Below are 18,432 nucleotides of genomic sequence, written 5' to 3' on the forward strand. Positions count from 1 at the left end.
GGAAGACAGTTTTGTCTATTGCAGTGACAGGGGAAGTCCTCTCACATGAAGCTACATTTCTGCAAATCCGAATCAACACAAGGCTGTGGATCAGAGGAATACTTAGGTATTTGTGTGAATTTATGAACCAAAGCATAGCACCTCCAACTCGTCTGCTCCTTTCCAATGTTGTGGAAGGTAAATGGCCTTGGGATTGCCAGAGATTTTTTTTTTAAGATCAAAGTAACATCCACAGAGCAGAGGTGGGGAACCTGTAGCCCTCTAGAGGTGGTTGTATTTCAACATAAAAAGACTATAATGTGATCAAAAATAAAGAGGATTTTGGAAACTTGTGAACTAGACTCTGATTTACTGCAGCAAGAGATGACCATATTCCTCTGGTTGCAAAGGACATCCCAAACCTCAGGGTTTGGGTCCAAGTTATCCATTCAAATATGTTTCACAAAATTACATCAGTTCCATTCCATGAATATAGGTTTATTTGAAAGTCTTTTAATTCAATGCAGTTTAACCCTAAGCACTCTTACCCAGGCTTACTTTCGAGCAGACATGCATTGCACTGTAAATCAGATGTTCCTCCAACACCATCTGTGTGTACAGTCATCATTTCCATTTTTAAATTAGCCCTCTGCAAAATGTCAGCTTCATTTCTTGTTGCTTGCTATAACCTCTGCCTAAATTTTGCCTAACCTTTTACTAAATACTTATTAGGATTTTACTAACATCATAGGATCAGTTCACTCATAGCACATGAGGTGGAAGTGTGAAAAATGAAAAGGGACAGCTATCTCCAAGTTAGCAGAACTGCTAAATTAAAAAGTGGGTTACTTATATGTTCTCTACTATATGCTGAGTTGTATGTTTCTGGTAATACGGTATCTATCTATATTATTTTTTCTGAATGCTAATTATCATGGTTTCAGTTAGCAAAGTTGCAAAATGGAGCCAATGTCTTCAGACGGCTGAGGCTTTGATGTCGTCATGCCTCAGCTGAAGCAAGAAGAGCAGTTCCTCATTAAGTAGAAAGGATGTGGTCAGCAGAAACCACCCATGCTAATCCTCCTGCCTGCTTCCTGTGGCACCAGAAACATGCTACTCTCTTGCCCTCAGTGCAGACAGCAGTCAGGTAGGTGCACAACAGTCAGCACTGGAATGTGGGCAGCTGGGAATGTAGCATGCTGGAAATACAAGTCAGGAGCTGCTGGGTCTACAGCGAGAAGACCCAAGCTTTGTGCACAGATTCCCCATGTTGTGATCCAACAGGGCTCCAGGTTGGAGCATCTCTATAGAGACAGTAAATGGTTCCTAAGCACTGGGCTCTCTCTGTACACCCAGGCTGGCCACTGGCTCTTCTAGAAAGAAAGGGCTGCAAGATTTATTTATTTTTTTTGCTGGTTGAAACTGTTTGGGCAATAGCAGTTGCCTTGGCTTTGGTGTGTTCTGACTTTTGGATTGTTTGGTGGCTATAACCCCAGCTTGAATCCTCTCTGTAAGGTATGGGGTAACTTTGGCTCTTCAGATGTTGCTGAACTACAACTCCCATTACCTGCTCTCTGACAACAGGGCCCAGGTGCTGAGAGGCCTGGGGGCAAAATGTATAAAACAACCAATCAAGGAAACAAGATCAGCAATTGAAACCAAATATAGAAACATAATCTGCCACATATCACAAAAACCTGCTAGAATAAAGCGGTTTTTAATAACTCGTGACAAGTAATGAAGGAGGAGACCAACTGAATATCGTGGGGCAAGGTGTTCCGTAATCTCAGTGCAGCCACTTGGAAGACCATCTCTCTTGTCCCACTCAAACTTCCACCCTAGGTGAGAAGGGTCTTGGTCCCAGGCTATGTCTGAAGGCACATGAGGCCAGCTCCCTGCTGAAGCTAAGCAGGGTCAGGTCTGGTCAGTGCCTGGATGGGAGGCTGCCTGGGAACCATACGTAAGCTGCCTTGGGTTTCAATCATGAAAAGAAAGGCTGGGTATAAATGTAATATATAAAAGAAATAATAAATGATCTTAGGAAGCAGGCAGGATGATATGGAAGAATGTGCTCCCTAAGGTAACCTGGACCTAAGCCATTTAGGGCTTTAAAGGTAATCACCAACACTCTGAATTGTGCCTGGAAATATACAAATGCTCCTTTAAATATACATATATCAAACATAGATATATTCATAATAAAAATGGTTGATGTTAAGATTTTGTTTCTCAAATTCAAAAACAACCATTATGCTGATACACTTGCAATGTGTTTTTTTCTTTGTAGCCTATTTATTTATTTATTACATTTCAAGAACTTAATATATAGTATAAAAGAAGAACAGTTAATTTGTTGGCTGCAGCAAGATTATTATATGCCAGCAAGTGGAGAACACAAATAATACCAAGAACAAATGAACGGATTGACAAATGGTGGGATTTTGCTTTAATCGTGAATTTCATTCACTTTATAAGGACAAAACAAAGAAGACAGACAGTTTTGGAGGGGTGGCATGGAAATCATTTATTGATTATTGCAAGGTAGACTCATTAATTCCATGATGTAATCTATTTTGTTATTTTAATTCATTCTCCATCTCTCAGCAAACTTGTTCCCTATTCCTTAGTTATCATTGTGGTCCTTTGTGATAATTCAACACATATAAGGATTGTCAGCAATGAAACTGACCTACATTAAACGCACGCACACAAACACAGAGCCAATTTGTATACCAGACACCTGCAGCAGCTCTCACCCAAGAGAGGCTGCATAAGAAGGATCAAGAGCATGAACAGTCTCCTGCTTTCCAAGGCAACTCAAGACTGTCAGTCACATTCCAAATGCACGTCAAGGACAGAGTATTTCTGCAATGTGATAAGAGTGAGGAGGCTGAGATAATGGTTTTGAATGAATAAAAGACACTATGGAGCCAGCTCCATGCTGTAACAGGTGTGCTGCATTTTATTTATTTATTTATTAAATTTATGAGCCGCCTATCTGGCTGGTTGTCCAGCCACTCTGGGCGACGCACAACATAAAAACATACAATTCACATTAGAACCTTAAAATTCCAACAATAATACTAACATCTAACCCACCCCAAAGGCCTGCCTGAAGAGCCAGGTTTTCAGGGTCCGGCGGAAGCTCCTCATGCAGGGGGCATGGCGGATGTCATTTGGGAGGGAATTCCATAGAGTGGGTGCCACGACTGAAAAAGCCCTCTCCCTAGTTCTCACCAGTCTAGCTGTTTTAACTGGTGGGACGGAGAGAAGGTCTTTTGAGGCTGATCTTGTTGGGCAGCAACATTGATGATGCTGGAGGCGCTGTTTCAGATAGACTGGGCCGAAACCATACAGAGTTTTAAAGGTCAAAACCAACACCTTGAATTGGGCTCGGAAAGCAACTGGTAACCAGCGCAACTCCTTCAGCACTGGAGTAATGTGGTCTCGACGGCGGCTACCCGTAATCAATCATTGCCAGCCAGAACATAATTGCTGTGAATGGGAATGTCCTGAGACAGTGGTAGGCAATGTTTTGGGTAGGCCATATCCAGTCAATCTGAGATTTACTGAAGTGTCCTTTAAGAGTCTCTTTCAAAAAATACTACAGGAATATGCAACCCTGAACTTCTGTTTTCAATTGAAAGCCTTCATTTGCATAGCAGGAGCATAATATTGTATGGATATGGAAGTCTATCCCTGTATTCTAAAGTGTTCTGCCGTATTTGATTGGCAATGGGTATCTCATACATTATGATGTTCAGTTTGTGACCACCCTAGAGAACAGGACTGATGTGTGTATTTGTTATCCATTTATCTCTATGAGGCAAATAGAGATACAAGATATAGTAGATCAGCTAGGCATAAAACTCTTCAGGGCAAATATGACTCACACTGCTTGAACACTCATAAATGGCTATATAATTCCAACTGTCATAATTATCAATCAATGTTATTGTCAAGACTGTATAAATAAGTAGTAAAATATTAAACCCTGTATTAGTGAATGCAGGTGGTGAATGCTGATAGGTGCCACTGAGAATCAAGAGGAAGGCTTCAGCATGCTTAAGGAAACCCCAAGGTTTGTAGAAGTGCCAAAAATGTTTAGGAAAAAGAGGAAAACACCACCACCCCAAATCAGGACTGAGCATGCTTAGCAGGCACAGAATATTTATTCTCATTTGGAAAAGAAAACTGGAAAACAGAGGGGGTGGAATGCATTGCTTGAACTCCTGGCTGGCAGTATCCCTGAACAAGAGCACGACGCACAGGGAGGTGAGGATACACTGCAACATTTTTTTTACAAGTCTCACTTTAATTAAATTTTTAAAAGGTAAGGGGGGGAGCCTTACAAAATAGCAGCATTTTTGGTCACCTGTATTATTTTCACATTTTCCTTCATGTCGTCTAGCTGCAGTATTTGCAAAAGTAAGCTGCTTTTACAGTTAGTTTCCACCATCTAACATAGGTGTGGAGAACCCTTGGCCATCCAGATGTTGCTAAACTGCAGCACTCATCATCCCTGGACATTGGTCATGCTTTCTGGTGCTGATGGGAGTTGTAGTTCAGCAACATCTGGAGGGCCAAAAGTTCCCCACCCAAATTTATACTAAATTGGCAAGAGTCTAAAGACTGAGGGTTAAATATTTAGCTCTGGTATATCTCTAATTGGGGCAGTCAAATAGTGGGGAAGATATTCCACCAGTTTATCACCACAAATACACTGTCTTAACTCATAAGTTTATTTTTTCTAAATTGGACACTGAAGGCATTTGTTGAATAACTGGAGACCTCATCTGATAAAAAAAAACATGGAAACTTCTGTTGAGAAGTTCTCAAACCTGTGATTTGGCCTAATCTTGAGATTAGGGGTAGAATTCTGCACAGTGACAGTTGTCTGAATAAAATGTTTCTAATTTTTTTTTGGAAATGCTATTATTGCTATTTGTATCTAGGATTGTAGGAACAAATAAGACTTCTGCCTAGTAAAGGAAAGATCTCCAAGGAAGATAAAATGGATCTTGTTATAGTGAGACTTTCTAGTTCAGATGAAACCAGAATTACAAAAATTCCATGTTTCTTGGCACAAAATTTGATTTGCCTTGGAGCAGAACTTCTTACAGTGGAGTGCCAGTTAGCATGTCAGACGGCGATCTGGGAGACCAGCATTCACACTCCTGCTTGGTCATGAAGCTCAGTGAGTGATCTTTAGGCTAGTCACTGTCTCTCAGCCTAAACTACCTCACAGAGTTGTTGTGAGGATAAAATTGGGACGGGAAGCATGTTTTTACCACACCTTTTCTTGGAGGAGAAGTGGAATATAAATGTAATAATAAATATGGGATTTACACATCCCTGCTTTTGGATAAAGCATGGATCTCTTCCACATATGGAAGTGGGGGCTCTGGATTGCTGCTAATGCATTTTGAGTTCCTAAAGTGCTAAATGAAGTTGATTTCAAAAGCAACTAACTACAACTTACACGGTGTGGGCCCGCAATATCTGATGGAACGCCTCTCCCGCTATGAACCTACCCGTACACTTCGTTCGACATCTAAGGCCCTCCTCCGAGTACCGTCTCACCGAGAGGCTTGGAGGGTAATGACAAGATCTAGGGCCTTTTCGGTGGTGGCCCCCGAATTGTGGAACAGTCTCCCCGAGGAGGTACGCCTGGCGCCTACTCTGCTATCCTTTCGGCGCCAGGCTAAAACCTTCCTATTCTCCCAGGCATTTTAATATATTTCTATGTATTTTACTGTTTTAATGTTTTAGCTATGCTAATATCATTTAGTGTTATTATGAATTTGTATTTTTATCTGTGATTTTGTTCATTTATTGTATTATTGTATGTTGTACACCGCCCAGGGAGCCATTGGCTATGGGCGGTTTATAAATGAAATTAAATAAATAAATAAATAAACTTGCTTCAAATTTCTCCTTGTCTTTTTCCCCATCAGAATGTCCATACTGCGGCATCTTCACATTCAGTAACTTAATAACCGTGTCAGTGTTACTCTTCCTAGACAGTTATATCACTAACCAATATCCTATGCTGAGAATGATTCGACAGCGATTTGTGCTTTTGCTCAGCCTATCCTGTTACACCTTAATTACACTGGAAATGTGCCCTCTGAATTGAACATGTTTGCAGTATGACTGTTTCCAACATTGCAGACAGCTTGTTGAGAAAACACTCTGATCCAGAGTTAATCTTAGAGACTGATTTATTGGGAAACTGAATTACTCATTCTAATAATGTCTTCATCTCAACAGAATAAGAAAAGGGGCATAAGAAGAGATGAAAGAATATTATGCCATGACTGTGAAATACAGCTCTCTAATGTTCAGGGTATGTGAACTAGCCTGTTTTCCTGCCCTTTAATTGCACTATGCTTTTGTCAATGATGTCACAATTTATCTCACAGATGTCCACAAAGGAAATCATGAGCCAAGAATAGTGAGGAGGTAAAGAACAAATTGGTGCCAAAAAGCTAAAGCCAGTGGCAAAAACTAAAAACAGTGCCAGACACCATTGAAAGAACATGAGGCGTCAGCAAGATCTTTTTTTTTTTAGTAATTAAAAAAAAATTTTTTTTTAGTAATATGACAAATGTGTTAATTTCAAAATAAATGTATGAGTTAGCAAACTATTACTGGTACTTTCTTTCTATGTTAGTTCCATAACTATAAAATGGAAATCTCACAGACCGGTTATTAAAATACTATATAAATGATTAATAACAAACAGCCTGGTAGGTAGGCTAGGATATGAAATCGGAGCTAGTCCAAACTCATTCGTCGAGGTGCATGTCTGAGAAGGCATTTGCACTTGGGTTTTCTCTATCCAAACACAAAACTCACATTTCCCCCCAAGGTGGATTAATTTAAATGGTGCAAATCTAGCCATTAAGAAAGCCCTGCTCAGAGTAGACCAATTGAAATGAATAAACCTAAGTTAGCAATGTCTATTAACTTCAGTTGGTCTACTGATGTAGGGCAAGGACTAAATACCACACTAAGCAATGCTAATTTATATCTAAACAATTGTGCCTACTTTGCAAAACTTTTAGATAACTTGATTTTTAATGAATTTTAGTACATAACACATTGCTTAATAGCTGTTGATTATTATTATTTATTTAATGGAAGAATTTCTTTACATTATTCTCATATAGGGTTTTTCTTATGACCAGTAGCTGTGACAGTTTGTGGAATATAGAAACCTGCACGCACCCTGGAACATTTTCCCTGACTGAAGGTGGATTTTTCATGATCACACTCACCCTATAATTACTTAAGTGATCCTGAAAAAAACATGTAATATTTCCCATAAAGAGTTAAAAATTAGAACTTTGTAGTATGGGTTAGAGTTAGACTCTGCCCTTCAGGGCTGTAGTTGTCCAGAGTCTCAGGGGGGTGTCTTAGTCCCCTTACTTGTTTGGGAGCCAGGTCCCAGCAGGGTCCTTATGTCTCCAGCATCCTATGAGCCAATCAGCATGAAAGGAAGGATGTTAGGCACTGAGAAGAGCCTTCTAAAGCAGTATTCAAGCTTGACCAGATTATTCTGTATTCTTAGAAGGTTGTATAATATCAGAAGGGAGGATGGCTGTGAGGGGGCATGGTTGTGACTATTATGAAAGGACCCTACATTTCTGAATTTGCCCCTACACCATTGCTGCCCCTTGGGTTTTCCTTTGCTCTGTTTTTCGGTTTTAGTTGTATTCTCTACCCAGCAAGCAATAAAGGGTGTTTGTTTGCCTGCAGTAATAAATAAAAGTTTGTTAATTCTGCAGTTATTATAATAAATAATATAATTCATTTATATAATGAATAGGGCAGGACTGGGTAATCTCATATAATGGGGTGAAATATAGAGATAACGTAACTTGATCGGAAAAATGGCTACCCTAAGTTACCCTTTATTCTTTTCAAGCACTCACAATCATAGTGAGTGTTTTTTCTTCTTTTATTTGAGTGATTGATAGCAAAAAATGAAAATAGCCCTAGAGAAACAGAAATATTGCTCATGTGTACACTACAGTTAGATGGCTGGCTACCTAGTCTGTAACTCAGGCCTAATTTCTGATTTTCCCAAAATGACCAGCTCAGCATGAGTACTATTCAGGGTTTCTGAACAGGGGGGGAAAATCAATCCAGCAACCACTAAAAATTCCAGTTGCTTTCCACAGATTCCAATTGTTTAGTTAGTCCTTTATATAGCAGCCAGTTAAAAAGTTTTCTCTTGATTGTCCAAAAGGAAGGAAAATATAAAGGTCAGAAACAAGACTAGAAGAAGGGACTCTCAAGAAGCAGTTAAAAACACACCCTAAAGTATTTACTTATAAAATTAATTTTATATCTTTATTTTCTATTGACAAGGGGTTTTTTCTGGGGGGGGTAGAATCTAAAACTGAGATACCTAATGCAGATCAAAGCCGAGCTCAGGAGCTCATTGTCATTCCCAAAGTAGTTCAGGAAGACGCAGAACAGGGAGAAACCACAGGTGAAAGAGCACTTTAGGTATACACCATGCTTTTGAGTTTGGTATTCCTGGGGAGCTCTCAAAAAAGTGTGAGACAATTCAACAGATTAAACTTCACTCTCTGGATGGAGGAGTGAGGGGGAAGGTCACTGCCTTCCCTTCCCCTAAACTGGCCCTCACATTTTATCCACCAGAGGAGCGGGGATTGGCTGGTGCTATGCACCTCTGCCCGCAATTGCCCCACCTAGCACTGTGGCTACCTCACCTAAAAAGGAAGACTGGCTACAGGGCTGGCATGGAAAGGTCAGCTCCATTGCTTTTCTAGCTGCCCAACACTGTGGGTCGCTGCTGCTGATTGACAGGGGAGGTGTGACGTGCAGAGAACTCAGTGCTGTGTGGCATGTGGTGGCAAGATTGGCTCCTCCGCCACACGCCACAGTGCACCAAGTTCCCCGCATCTCCCCCTCTCAATCTGTGGCAGTAACCTGCACTCAATCTGGACTGCCCCCCCCAGCCGTAGTGTTGGGAAGCTGGCAGAGCAACAGAGCCCCACCCGCACTGCCCCCCCAGCCGTTACTGGTAGCAAACAAAAATTAGATCAAAACAGGGTGTGAGAGTAACTGGGCAGAATACAATGGTTTATTGTCATCCGATGTTGGTAGGAAGAGTGCAATTATTCACATCTGAGGAATTATCAAATTGGCCGTTCATTTACAAAGAAGAGTCTCCTTTGTTTGCTGGTTTGTTTCCAGGCACAATGAAAAGTGCTTACATTGGTGTTTGGACATAGGCCCCAAATATCTGAAAGACTGGCAAGAGCTTTCTTGGTAGCCCTGCTACCCTCAGAAATACAGAGAATGGTAGCCCAAGAGAGAGATTTTTCTGTAGCAGCCCCTAAATTGTGGAATTCCCTCCCCACAGAAGTATGTCTATCATCATCATTATTCAGCTTTCCACCATATGCTGAAGACACACCTCTTTACTCTGGTCTTTGACACTTCACTTGCTGTTTTGGAATAGTTTTACTCAGTTTTATAAATGCAAAGAAATTGTTTCACTACTATTTTTTACTCATATGATTGTATTGCTGAAACCTACCCTCTTTACAAAAAAAGGCAAGTAAAGAAATCTTACACTTACATTAAATTTATTCATCTAGTAGAGGGTTTTGATTCAGTTTAGAGATCAGTCTAGTTTACATGTATTGTGAAACCACAGTTTAGCATAAACCATCAGCCTTGGGCTCAAGTGCTCCTCCCTTTGGCATGCTTTGATGAGAAGATCAACATCATTTGCTTCTGTTTTCAACTAATCACAGTCCATTGTTATGTCTGAACTGGGAACTACAGTTATGTTAAGTATGATTCATTCTAGACGTGGGGAAGCTTTTTAATCCTGAGGGTTGCATTCCCTTGTGGCCAGTGGTGGGCAAGGCTAAAACAAGAGTGGATAAAGCCAAACCTGAAGTGGGTGGGGCCACAGCTGGCAGTCAACAGGGCCACCCCTCAGTCTCTCTCTCTCTCACTCAAACACACATACATCTGCCACAAACACAGCACACATCATACACACAGTCATATGTAGACATGCACAGCTGGCACCAAAGGGCAGTCAGATGGGGCCCTGGCTAAGGGCCCCACAGCCCCCAGAGGCCCCTGAAGGGCCCCTCATTAGGATGGGAGAGTAGCACTCCCCTTCTGCGATCCCTAAGGACCTGATGCGTCTGCCACCATCTTGGTTGATGACAGGCATGGATGCATGTGCACATAGCACGCGTGCGTGCCATCAACCAAGATAGTGGCAGAGGCATCAGGTCCTTAGGGAAACCTCAGCTGCCATCTTGGTTGATGGCAGGCTTGCAACTGTAGCACAACAGGCCCCTGCATGCCTGGCGCTGGCCCCAGCATTTACCTCAAGGGAAGGGTAGGCAGAGCATGTTGCGGGCAGCAGTGGAGGGGTGCCTGGGAGCTCCCTCCCATTATCCGCACTGCGCATCATGAATGGGAGTGCTACCTACCTACCCTAAGGAGGGGCCCTTCAGGGAGAGGTAGGGGGTGCATGCTTGTACGTGTGGTGGGGTCCTGGGCAGGCTGGTGTCCAAGGGCCCCGGCATGCTTGGTGCTGGCCCTGCAGACATGTATACTTAAAATACAGAGCACTCACATACACACATCAAACACAAACATTTCACACATTTCGGTCATTTGCTTCCTTTTATGAGACAGAGCTATCTCCCCACAGTATTCAGGGAATTGGTTGGCTCACCTATTCACTCTTGACTGAATTTTCAGTGACCCACATTATTTTCTGCCAAAAGAACTACTTATTTAAAATCTGTAAGATTTATTTGAGGAAGGAACTCAGTCTTGCTAGGTTCTTATTAATGCCTTCTATGGTTCTTAATGGTAGATTAGCCTTCAAGATATCATACAACATACACCTCTGCTACTGTGGATTAGATGAGGTCAAGGATCTACTCATTATCAGTTTAATTGTTGACACATGATATTATAGATATTGCCAGCATGTTTTAAAAATGATACCAATTGTCAGTGTATCAAAAGATAGATTTTTTTTTGCTTTTTAATAAAGATATTCAGATAATGAGAAGAGGTGGTGCCTTCTGAATGGCACTAGCCAAGGAACAAGCCAAATTTCACAAGGCAAATGTCAAACACACACTGCTGGAGAAACTTGATTATTTGTTTCTAATTTTGTAGATTTTATCATGGTTAATACTTACAAAAGCTAAAATCGGAAATGTGATAGAATTTTAAATCTATCATCCTTACCACCTGGGCACCCTTCACCTTGAGGTCCCATGGTGCATGACAACAGTTTGAAATGCATAGTGGAATACATACATACATAGTTTGAAATACATAATGAAATAAAAGCTCCAGTGGAGCTTTTCCGTATTGTCAGGGGTCTGTTGACACCAACTCCAGGAAATGGAGTTTTAGACCCTTCAGAGGCCCACTGTGAACTGTTTGCAAGGCATTTTGAGCACAGAATTGCTCGCCTCCATAGCAATCTTGATGCCCCATCCACATCTACTGTAGTCCCTAATGAGGTGTCCAGTGCAACGTCTGCTGCAACTTCTTGGGAACAATTTCAGTTGATGTGGCCTGATGACGTGGACAAGGTGCTTGCGATGATGCAGCCAGCAATGTGTCCCCTCGACCCTTGCCCTTCTTGGTTTATTAAAGCTTGCCAAGGGGGTTTGACCAAGTGGATCCAGGGTGTGGTCAATGCATCATTGCAGGAAGGAGTGGTTCTAGCAACCCTGAAAGAGGCAGTGATCTGACCGCTCCTGAAAAAGGCCACCCTGGACCCATTGGCTTGCGACAATTACTGAGAGGTCGCAAATACTCCCTTCTTAGGGAAGGTGATTGAGAGGGTTGTGGCACAGCAATTGCAAGTACTCTTGGATTAAACAGATTATCTTGACCCATTCCATATTTGGGTTCAGGCCTGGTTATGGGCCTGAATCGGCCTTTGTTGCCCTGATGGATGACCTTTATCGGGAGAAGGACAGGGGGAGTGCAACCCTGTTACTCTTACTTGATCTCTCAGCAGCTTTTGATACTATTGACCATGGTATCTTTCTGGGCCGGCTTGGTGAGATGGGTATTGGAGGCACTGTTTTAAGTGGTTCCGATCCTATCTCCAAGGTTGATTTCAGAGAATAGCATTGGGTGATTGTCTTTTGGCCCCCTGGCAGTTGTGCTGTGGGATGCCGCAGGGTACCATCTTGTCCCCCATCCTGTTTAACATCTATATGAAGCCCTTGGGAATGGTCATCAGGAAATTTGGGGTGAGGTGTCAGCAGTACACTGACGATACCCAGCTCTATTTCTCTGTAACATCTGAATCAGGAGAGGCCGTGCAAGCCCTGGGCCACTGCCTAGACTCGGTGGTGGACTGGAAGAGGGTCAATAAACTGAGTCTGAATACTAGTAAGATGGAGGCGCTGTGGATTGGTAGTTCCCAAGTTCAGATAATTGGTCAGTTGCCTACTTTGGATGGGATTGTACTCCCTCTGAAACAGCAAGTCTGTAGTCTGGGGGTGCTCCTGGATCCATCTTTGTCGCTAGAGGACCAGGTGACCTCAGTGGCTAGGAGTGCTGTTTACCAGCTTTGGCTGGTAAGACAACTGTGGCCATTTCTGGACCAGGATAGCCTGACCACTGTTGTCCATGCACTGGTAACCTCCAGGCTGGATTACTGTAATGCGCTCTATGTGGGGCTGCCCTTGAGGTTGGTCCGGAAGCTGCAGCTAGTGCAAAATGTGGCGATGAGACTGCTCACTGGGGCAGGGTATCACCAACATGTCACCCCGCTGCTGAAAGAAATGCACTGGCTGCTCATTAGCTACCGGGCCAAGTTCAAGGTTCTAGTTTTGGTGTACAAAGCCCTATATAGCTTGGGCCAAGGTACCTGAAAGACGGTCTTATCCCTTATATACCCAGTTGATCACTGCACTCTGCAGGTGAGGGCCTCTTGCAGATACCATCTTATCAGGAAGTCCGTTCTACACAACATAGGAAATGGACTTTTAGTGTAAATAGTGGAATTCCCTCCCCTTAAATATTAGACAGGTGCCATCTCTGTTATCTTTTTGGTGCTTACTGAAGACCTTCCTCTTTCAACAAGCCTTTTAAGTTGAGACCTTATCCCAGTCTGCGTCTGTGCTGGAACCGCTTTTTAATATGTTTTTAAACCTTTTTTATTATTATTTAAATCTTTTTTTAAAAAAAGGATGTTTTTAAAGCTTTTTAAAAATGTTTTTAAAGATGTTTTGTTTTAATATATTTTAAAGTCTGTTTTTATGATTTTTAAAAGTGTTTTTAGTGCTTTTGTTTGCCGCCCTGATCTTCTACTGGGAGGAAGGGCGGGATATAAATCAAATCAAATAAATAAATAAATAAAAGACAGCCTAACATCAGAAACATCACCAAAAAAAAAAGGGTGGGTCCTTTAAATATACACCTCAGGTGTCAAAGGCTTCAGCATTCACTGAAAACCGTACAGTGAAATTGCCAGATGCGCATCTGTGGTTATCTAGCTACATAACTAGTTGAGCTGGACTTACTAATTATTCTTTTCGTTGGGGCAACTGTCAGGTGTTAATTAGCTTGCTTTTTATTGATTTATATTGATTCTGTTTCATTTCTCATCATATTTGTTCTGTCATGTCCATCTCCCCTGTGATGATGACCTATGGTTATAAGAAGTATCTTGTATAAGCAGTGAATGTGAACTGACTGGCATTATTTTCCTACAGTAGTTTGAAACATCATATGTAATATCCAAATATAAACAAGCACGTTGCACGACGGCCCAAATTCGGGAGTGACGTGAATAGCAGTATGTGATGCATGCTAGTAAGTTGATGTAAGTTGGTATAACTTACATATCAAGTGTGTGGAAGGACAGCAGGTTGCAGAAGGTGCATGAGCCCATGGGGCAAAAAGGTAAACAGAATGAACTTCTTATGACATAGACATATGGAAATTCTTGCTTCCATAGGTGGAAGGAGTTTGCCCTGGAGAGAACAGCAGGCTTTCCAGCTGCCCGAGAAAAAAGTCATGCAGAGGGGGGTGGGGAAACGAAGCAGGATTCATGGTTCATTAAACAGCACAGATAAAAATGAGAATTAAAATGCCTTGGAAAATAAATAAGGCTTCACCCAGCATGAAAAAGACATCAGAATGAGCATCAGATGAGTCTTTCTGGAGAGACTGTTCCAAACATAAGGCACCATCGCCAAGAAGACCCTTCCCTCATCACCATCTGACATAGGGTTGCCAGGTTCATGGCCTGAGACTGATCCTGTATCTTTAGGAGAAGAGAAAGTCAGCCAAGTGCAGGTGCTTGCAACCCTGTAATGGGAAAAACCAGAAGGTGGAATTCTCCCTTCCCCCTGCACAACTTTGAAAGATACAGAAGACCTCTTGGTTGCCAGGCCCGGCCTCCAAGGGGTCTTTTGTATCTTTAAAAGTTGTGCAGAGGGAAGGCTGAATTCCACCTTGTGGTTTTTCCCATTACAATGTTGCAAGAACAACTGCACTTGGCTGACTTTCTCTTCTCCTAAAGATACAGGATCAGTCTCAGGCCAAGAACCTGGCAACCCTAATCTGACATGATGAGGGCACCCAAACAAAGGTCTCTGGAGATTATTGTAGTGTACAGGCAGGCTGATGTTGGAGAAATACCTCAAATACCCAGGCCTCAAGCCACTGAAAGGTAAGCACTGCCACTCTGAGTTGAGCCTGGAAATGAAATGAGAGCTTTCACAGTTATTTAAGCACTGGAAAGATATGTTTCCATCACCCAGTCCCAGTTAGCAACTTAGGCTGCAATCCAATACACACTCACCTGTGAGTAAGTCCCATTGAACCCAATGGAGCTTACTTCTGAGTAGACATGTAGTGGTTTGCAGCCTTAGTAGCTGCATCTTGAACTAACTGCAATTTCCAAACAGTGTTTAAAGGCAGCCCCACACACTTTACAGTAGTCTAATCTGAAGGTTTCCAGAATATGGATGGCAGGCTATCCCTGGAATAGATGGATCAACTATCTGATGAAGTATAAGGTAGCTTCCCATGATCATATACTAGTCCTATATTTCTCTCCCCTGTGTTTTGGATCCCACAGTGGCGACTGCATAGTCATCGTATATGAGCATAAAAGCAATCCACATCTTACTCAACTGGGAATTTATGTTAGTATGATACACTTTTAAATTCAACATGTACTTAAGTTCACCATGAGCTTTAAGGTGTGACAGACCAGCTTGCGTTTTCTGTTGGGTAGGTTGTGCATTGCTTTTATGCTTATGCATGACTGATGCATGGAGATTAAAAGGCAGAAGACAGTGCTATTGTCTAGCAGAGTTTTGATCAAAGTTTGGAATAAAGCATCATGCCCTCCAACATGACCAAGGAGGAACATGGCAGCTAAATATAAAATTCTGAATGTAGTACAGAGTACATAAAGGAACTTTTAAAAATCCTTCTCTTATAACTCTGGAACTTGCAATAACCCAATAAAATTGATAGGCAGCAGTATGTTCAGGACAGAAAAAAGAAGTAGCATTTTACCCAATCCACAATTAACTGGTGGAATTCAGTAATCATAAGATGTGGTGATGGACGCAAGCTTAGATGGCCTTTAAAAAATGATTACATAACAGTCATAGTGGGTAGATCTATAAAAGATGATTGGCCGTATACATTAGTGGAACCCACAATGCCCAGAAGCATTATACATGTGATTCCCAAATGCTGGGGTCAAACAATTGTTTCTTTCATGCCCTTTCCGGGAACATCAGGACAGAGCTTGGAAAAGTTACTTTTTTGAACTACAACTCCCATCAGCCCAATCCAGTGGCCATGCTGGCTGGGGCTGATGGGAGTTATAGTTTAAAAAAGTAACTTTTCCAAGCTCTGCATCAGGATGGCCACTGCTGGAAACAGAATGCTGAACAAGACAGACTTTTAGCCCACCCCACCCCCAAGGGCCCTTTTTACATTTAGAAAACCATTTCATATAAATCATGCCCTAATCCCTCCTACTGCTTTATGCTGCGTTACAGCAGGGGATTCAGAGGTAGCCTTGTCAGGGGGCCAAGCCAACAGGTGAAAGCAGAACAATCACAGGGGACAGTTCTGGGTGCTACCATTTTAAGAAGGACGTCGACAAATGAGTGTGTGTCCAGAGGAGGTTGACCAGGATGGTTCAGGGTCTGGAAACCAAGTCCCATGGGGAAGAGTTGAAAGAGTTTGAGGTTTGTTTAGCCTGCAGAAGAAAAGATTAAAGGGAGACACAGAGCTTGGAAAAGTTACTTTTTTTGAACTACAACTCCCATCAGCCCCAGCCAGCATGGCCACTGGATTGGGCTGATGGGAGTAGTAGTTCAAAAAAGTAACTTTTCCAAGCTCTGTCTTCAAATATCTGGAAGGCTGCCACAGTGAAGAAGGAGCGGTTTGTTCTCTATTGCTCCAAAGAGCAGTATACTTGAACTAATTTGTGGGAACTGCAAGGAAGCAGATTTCAGTTAAACGTCTCCGAGATGATGCAGTTGCATCCTGCACCGCATATTACGCCTTAAGCAAAGTGATGTCTCCCAAGCTTCCTCCCAAGACCTAGATTCTATGGCTAAAGCTGTTTGATTAGGCAAGACAAGAAAAACGGAGAGCAAGCCGGCAAGAAAAAAGCAATGGGGTGACTAAGCAGGATGCAGGTGCAATAACAAACTTGCCCAACTTTTAAAGATACAGAAGACCTCTTGGTTGCCAGGCCCGGCCTCTAAGAGGTCTTCTGTATCTTTCAAAGTTGTGCAGGGGGAAAGGAGAATTCCACCTTGTGGTTTTTCCCATTACAGGGTTGCAAGCACCTGCACTTGGCTGACTTTCTCTTCTCCTAAAGATACAGGATCAGTCTCAGGCCATGAACCTGGCAACCCTAGTTGGAATGGTGTGCTTAACCCTTTCCTGCCTGTTGTTTCTCTGCTCCAAACACCCCCCCCCCAAGTTAAGCATGACTGGTATTATTTTAAAGTCTGGGTTGCTTCCATTTAAAAAAGTGCTCCAAACCTACACATTGAGAGATGGAGACTACCTGGTGTGCTTTTAGTTTGAAATGCGATTGGAACTCAAGTCTCCTTAGTCCAGGTCTATCCGCTCTTGTTCCAACTGGGTTGAATAATGTCGGATAGATTGATGCAAAGCACAAATAAACACCATCACAATATGGCTATTCATCCAGATCAGAGAAAGTCTAGTAACTCAGGCCTCGGGGGTGAGAGGGTCAGAGGGAAGCTTTGCTCCAGTAATTGGCATCTGAGTAAAGGCCCACCGTTGCAGCTTTCACCCCCATCCCTGGCTTCCACCCTTGTTCAGTGTCAGCCAAACCCCTGTAGCTTAAATGCCCCTTAAAATAAAACTCTGCTTCTAATGGGACACCTGTTTTGGATTAGCTACAATCAATCAATATCTGTATTTATTTCAGTTCCTGTAGAGAGATGAAGTATTTTTTTAAAAATAATTCAAAAGCTTGTTAGAGTAGTATGAAGTGTGAAAAGAACCTGAAGGGGGGAGAAACTAGAGGAAACTTGAGTCCATAAACTTTGCAGACCCTTGAGAAGTTGAAATTTGGTGTGGTCTTGATCTCACACCTTTGTAAGTGTCAAACATTCAGTGATAGCACCTGAATATATGGTGGGACATAGAGATGGCTGCAGGAAGGGGCAAAGTACATTTTGGGGGCAAGCTTTGCACCAATGACTATATTCCTGGAAAAAAAATAAAGGTATATTCCATGTTAATCCTCCCATCATAAGCATATTTGGTGACAACTAAGGAGAAATTTCATTTATATTTTTGCTTAAGAAATTAGATGTATGGGTTTTATTTTTAAACCATCTTAAAGGTATTAGCCTCAAAGTGACAAAAACTAAATGGAGTATTATTATTTAGTTCAAGAATACAGGTAACATTTTAATTTGGGATGCTTACAAAATTCTCCTCCCTAATTTTATCCCCAAATTTGGTACTCCAAATATCTGGTCTTTTTTGTGGACCAGCATACTAACAATCTCCTATTTGTCTGTCTTTGTTTCCATTTCCAGACTCTAAGTCTATTGATTTATTTCTTCTTCTTTACCCATCCCAAGTGTGCTTGAACACTTGTGCATTGATGAAAAAAATGTAAATGTACTGCCTTCAAGTCGATTCCAACTTATGGTGACCCTATAAATAGGGTTTTCATGAGGCTGAGAGGCAGTGACTGGCCCAAGGTCACCCAGTGAGCTTCATGGCTATGTGGGGATTCGAACCCTGGTCTCCCAGGTCACAGTCCAACACCTTAACCACTACACCACACTGGATGAAAGACAGTGCAAAAAAGAAATCTTGATGCAATGGTATTTCATCAGTGTATGAGTACACATCAGTAAAGTGGATAGA

At 42.1% G+C, this 18,432-nt stretch overlaps 1 protein-coding gene across 2 annotated transcripts in view; it reads right to left on the reverse strand.

The window, feature by feature from the left end:
* Positions 1 to 18,432, reverse strand: part of ALPK2 (alpha kinase 2) — a 77,995-nt gene that overhangs the window by 38,895 nt on the left and 20,668 nt on the right. The window lies entirely within an intron of this gene.

Source organism: Rhineura floridana, chromosome 1 (genome assembly GCF_030035675.1).
Source record: "Rhineura floridana isolate rRhiFlo1 chromosome 1, rRhiFlo1.hap2, whole genome shotgun sequence".
NCBI lineage: Eukaryota > Metazoa > Chordata > Lepidosauria > Squamata > Rhineuridae > Rhineura > Rhineura floridana.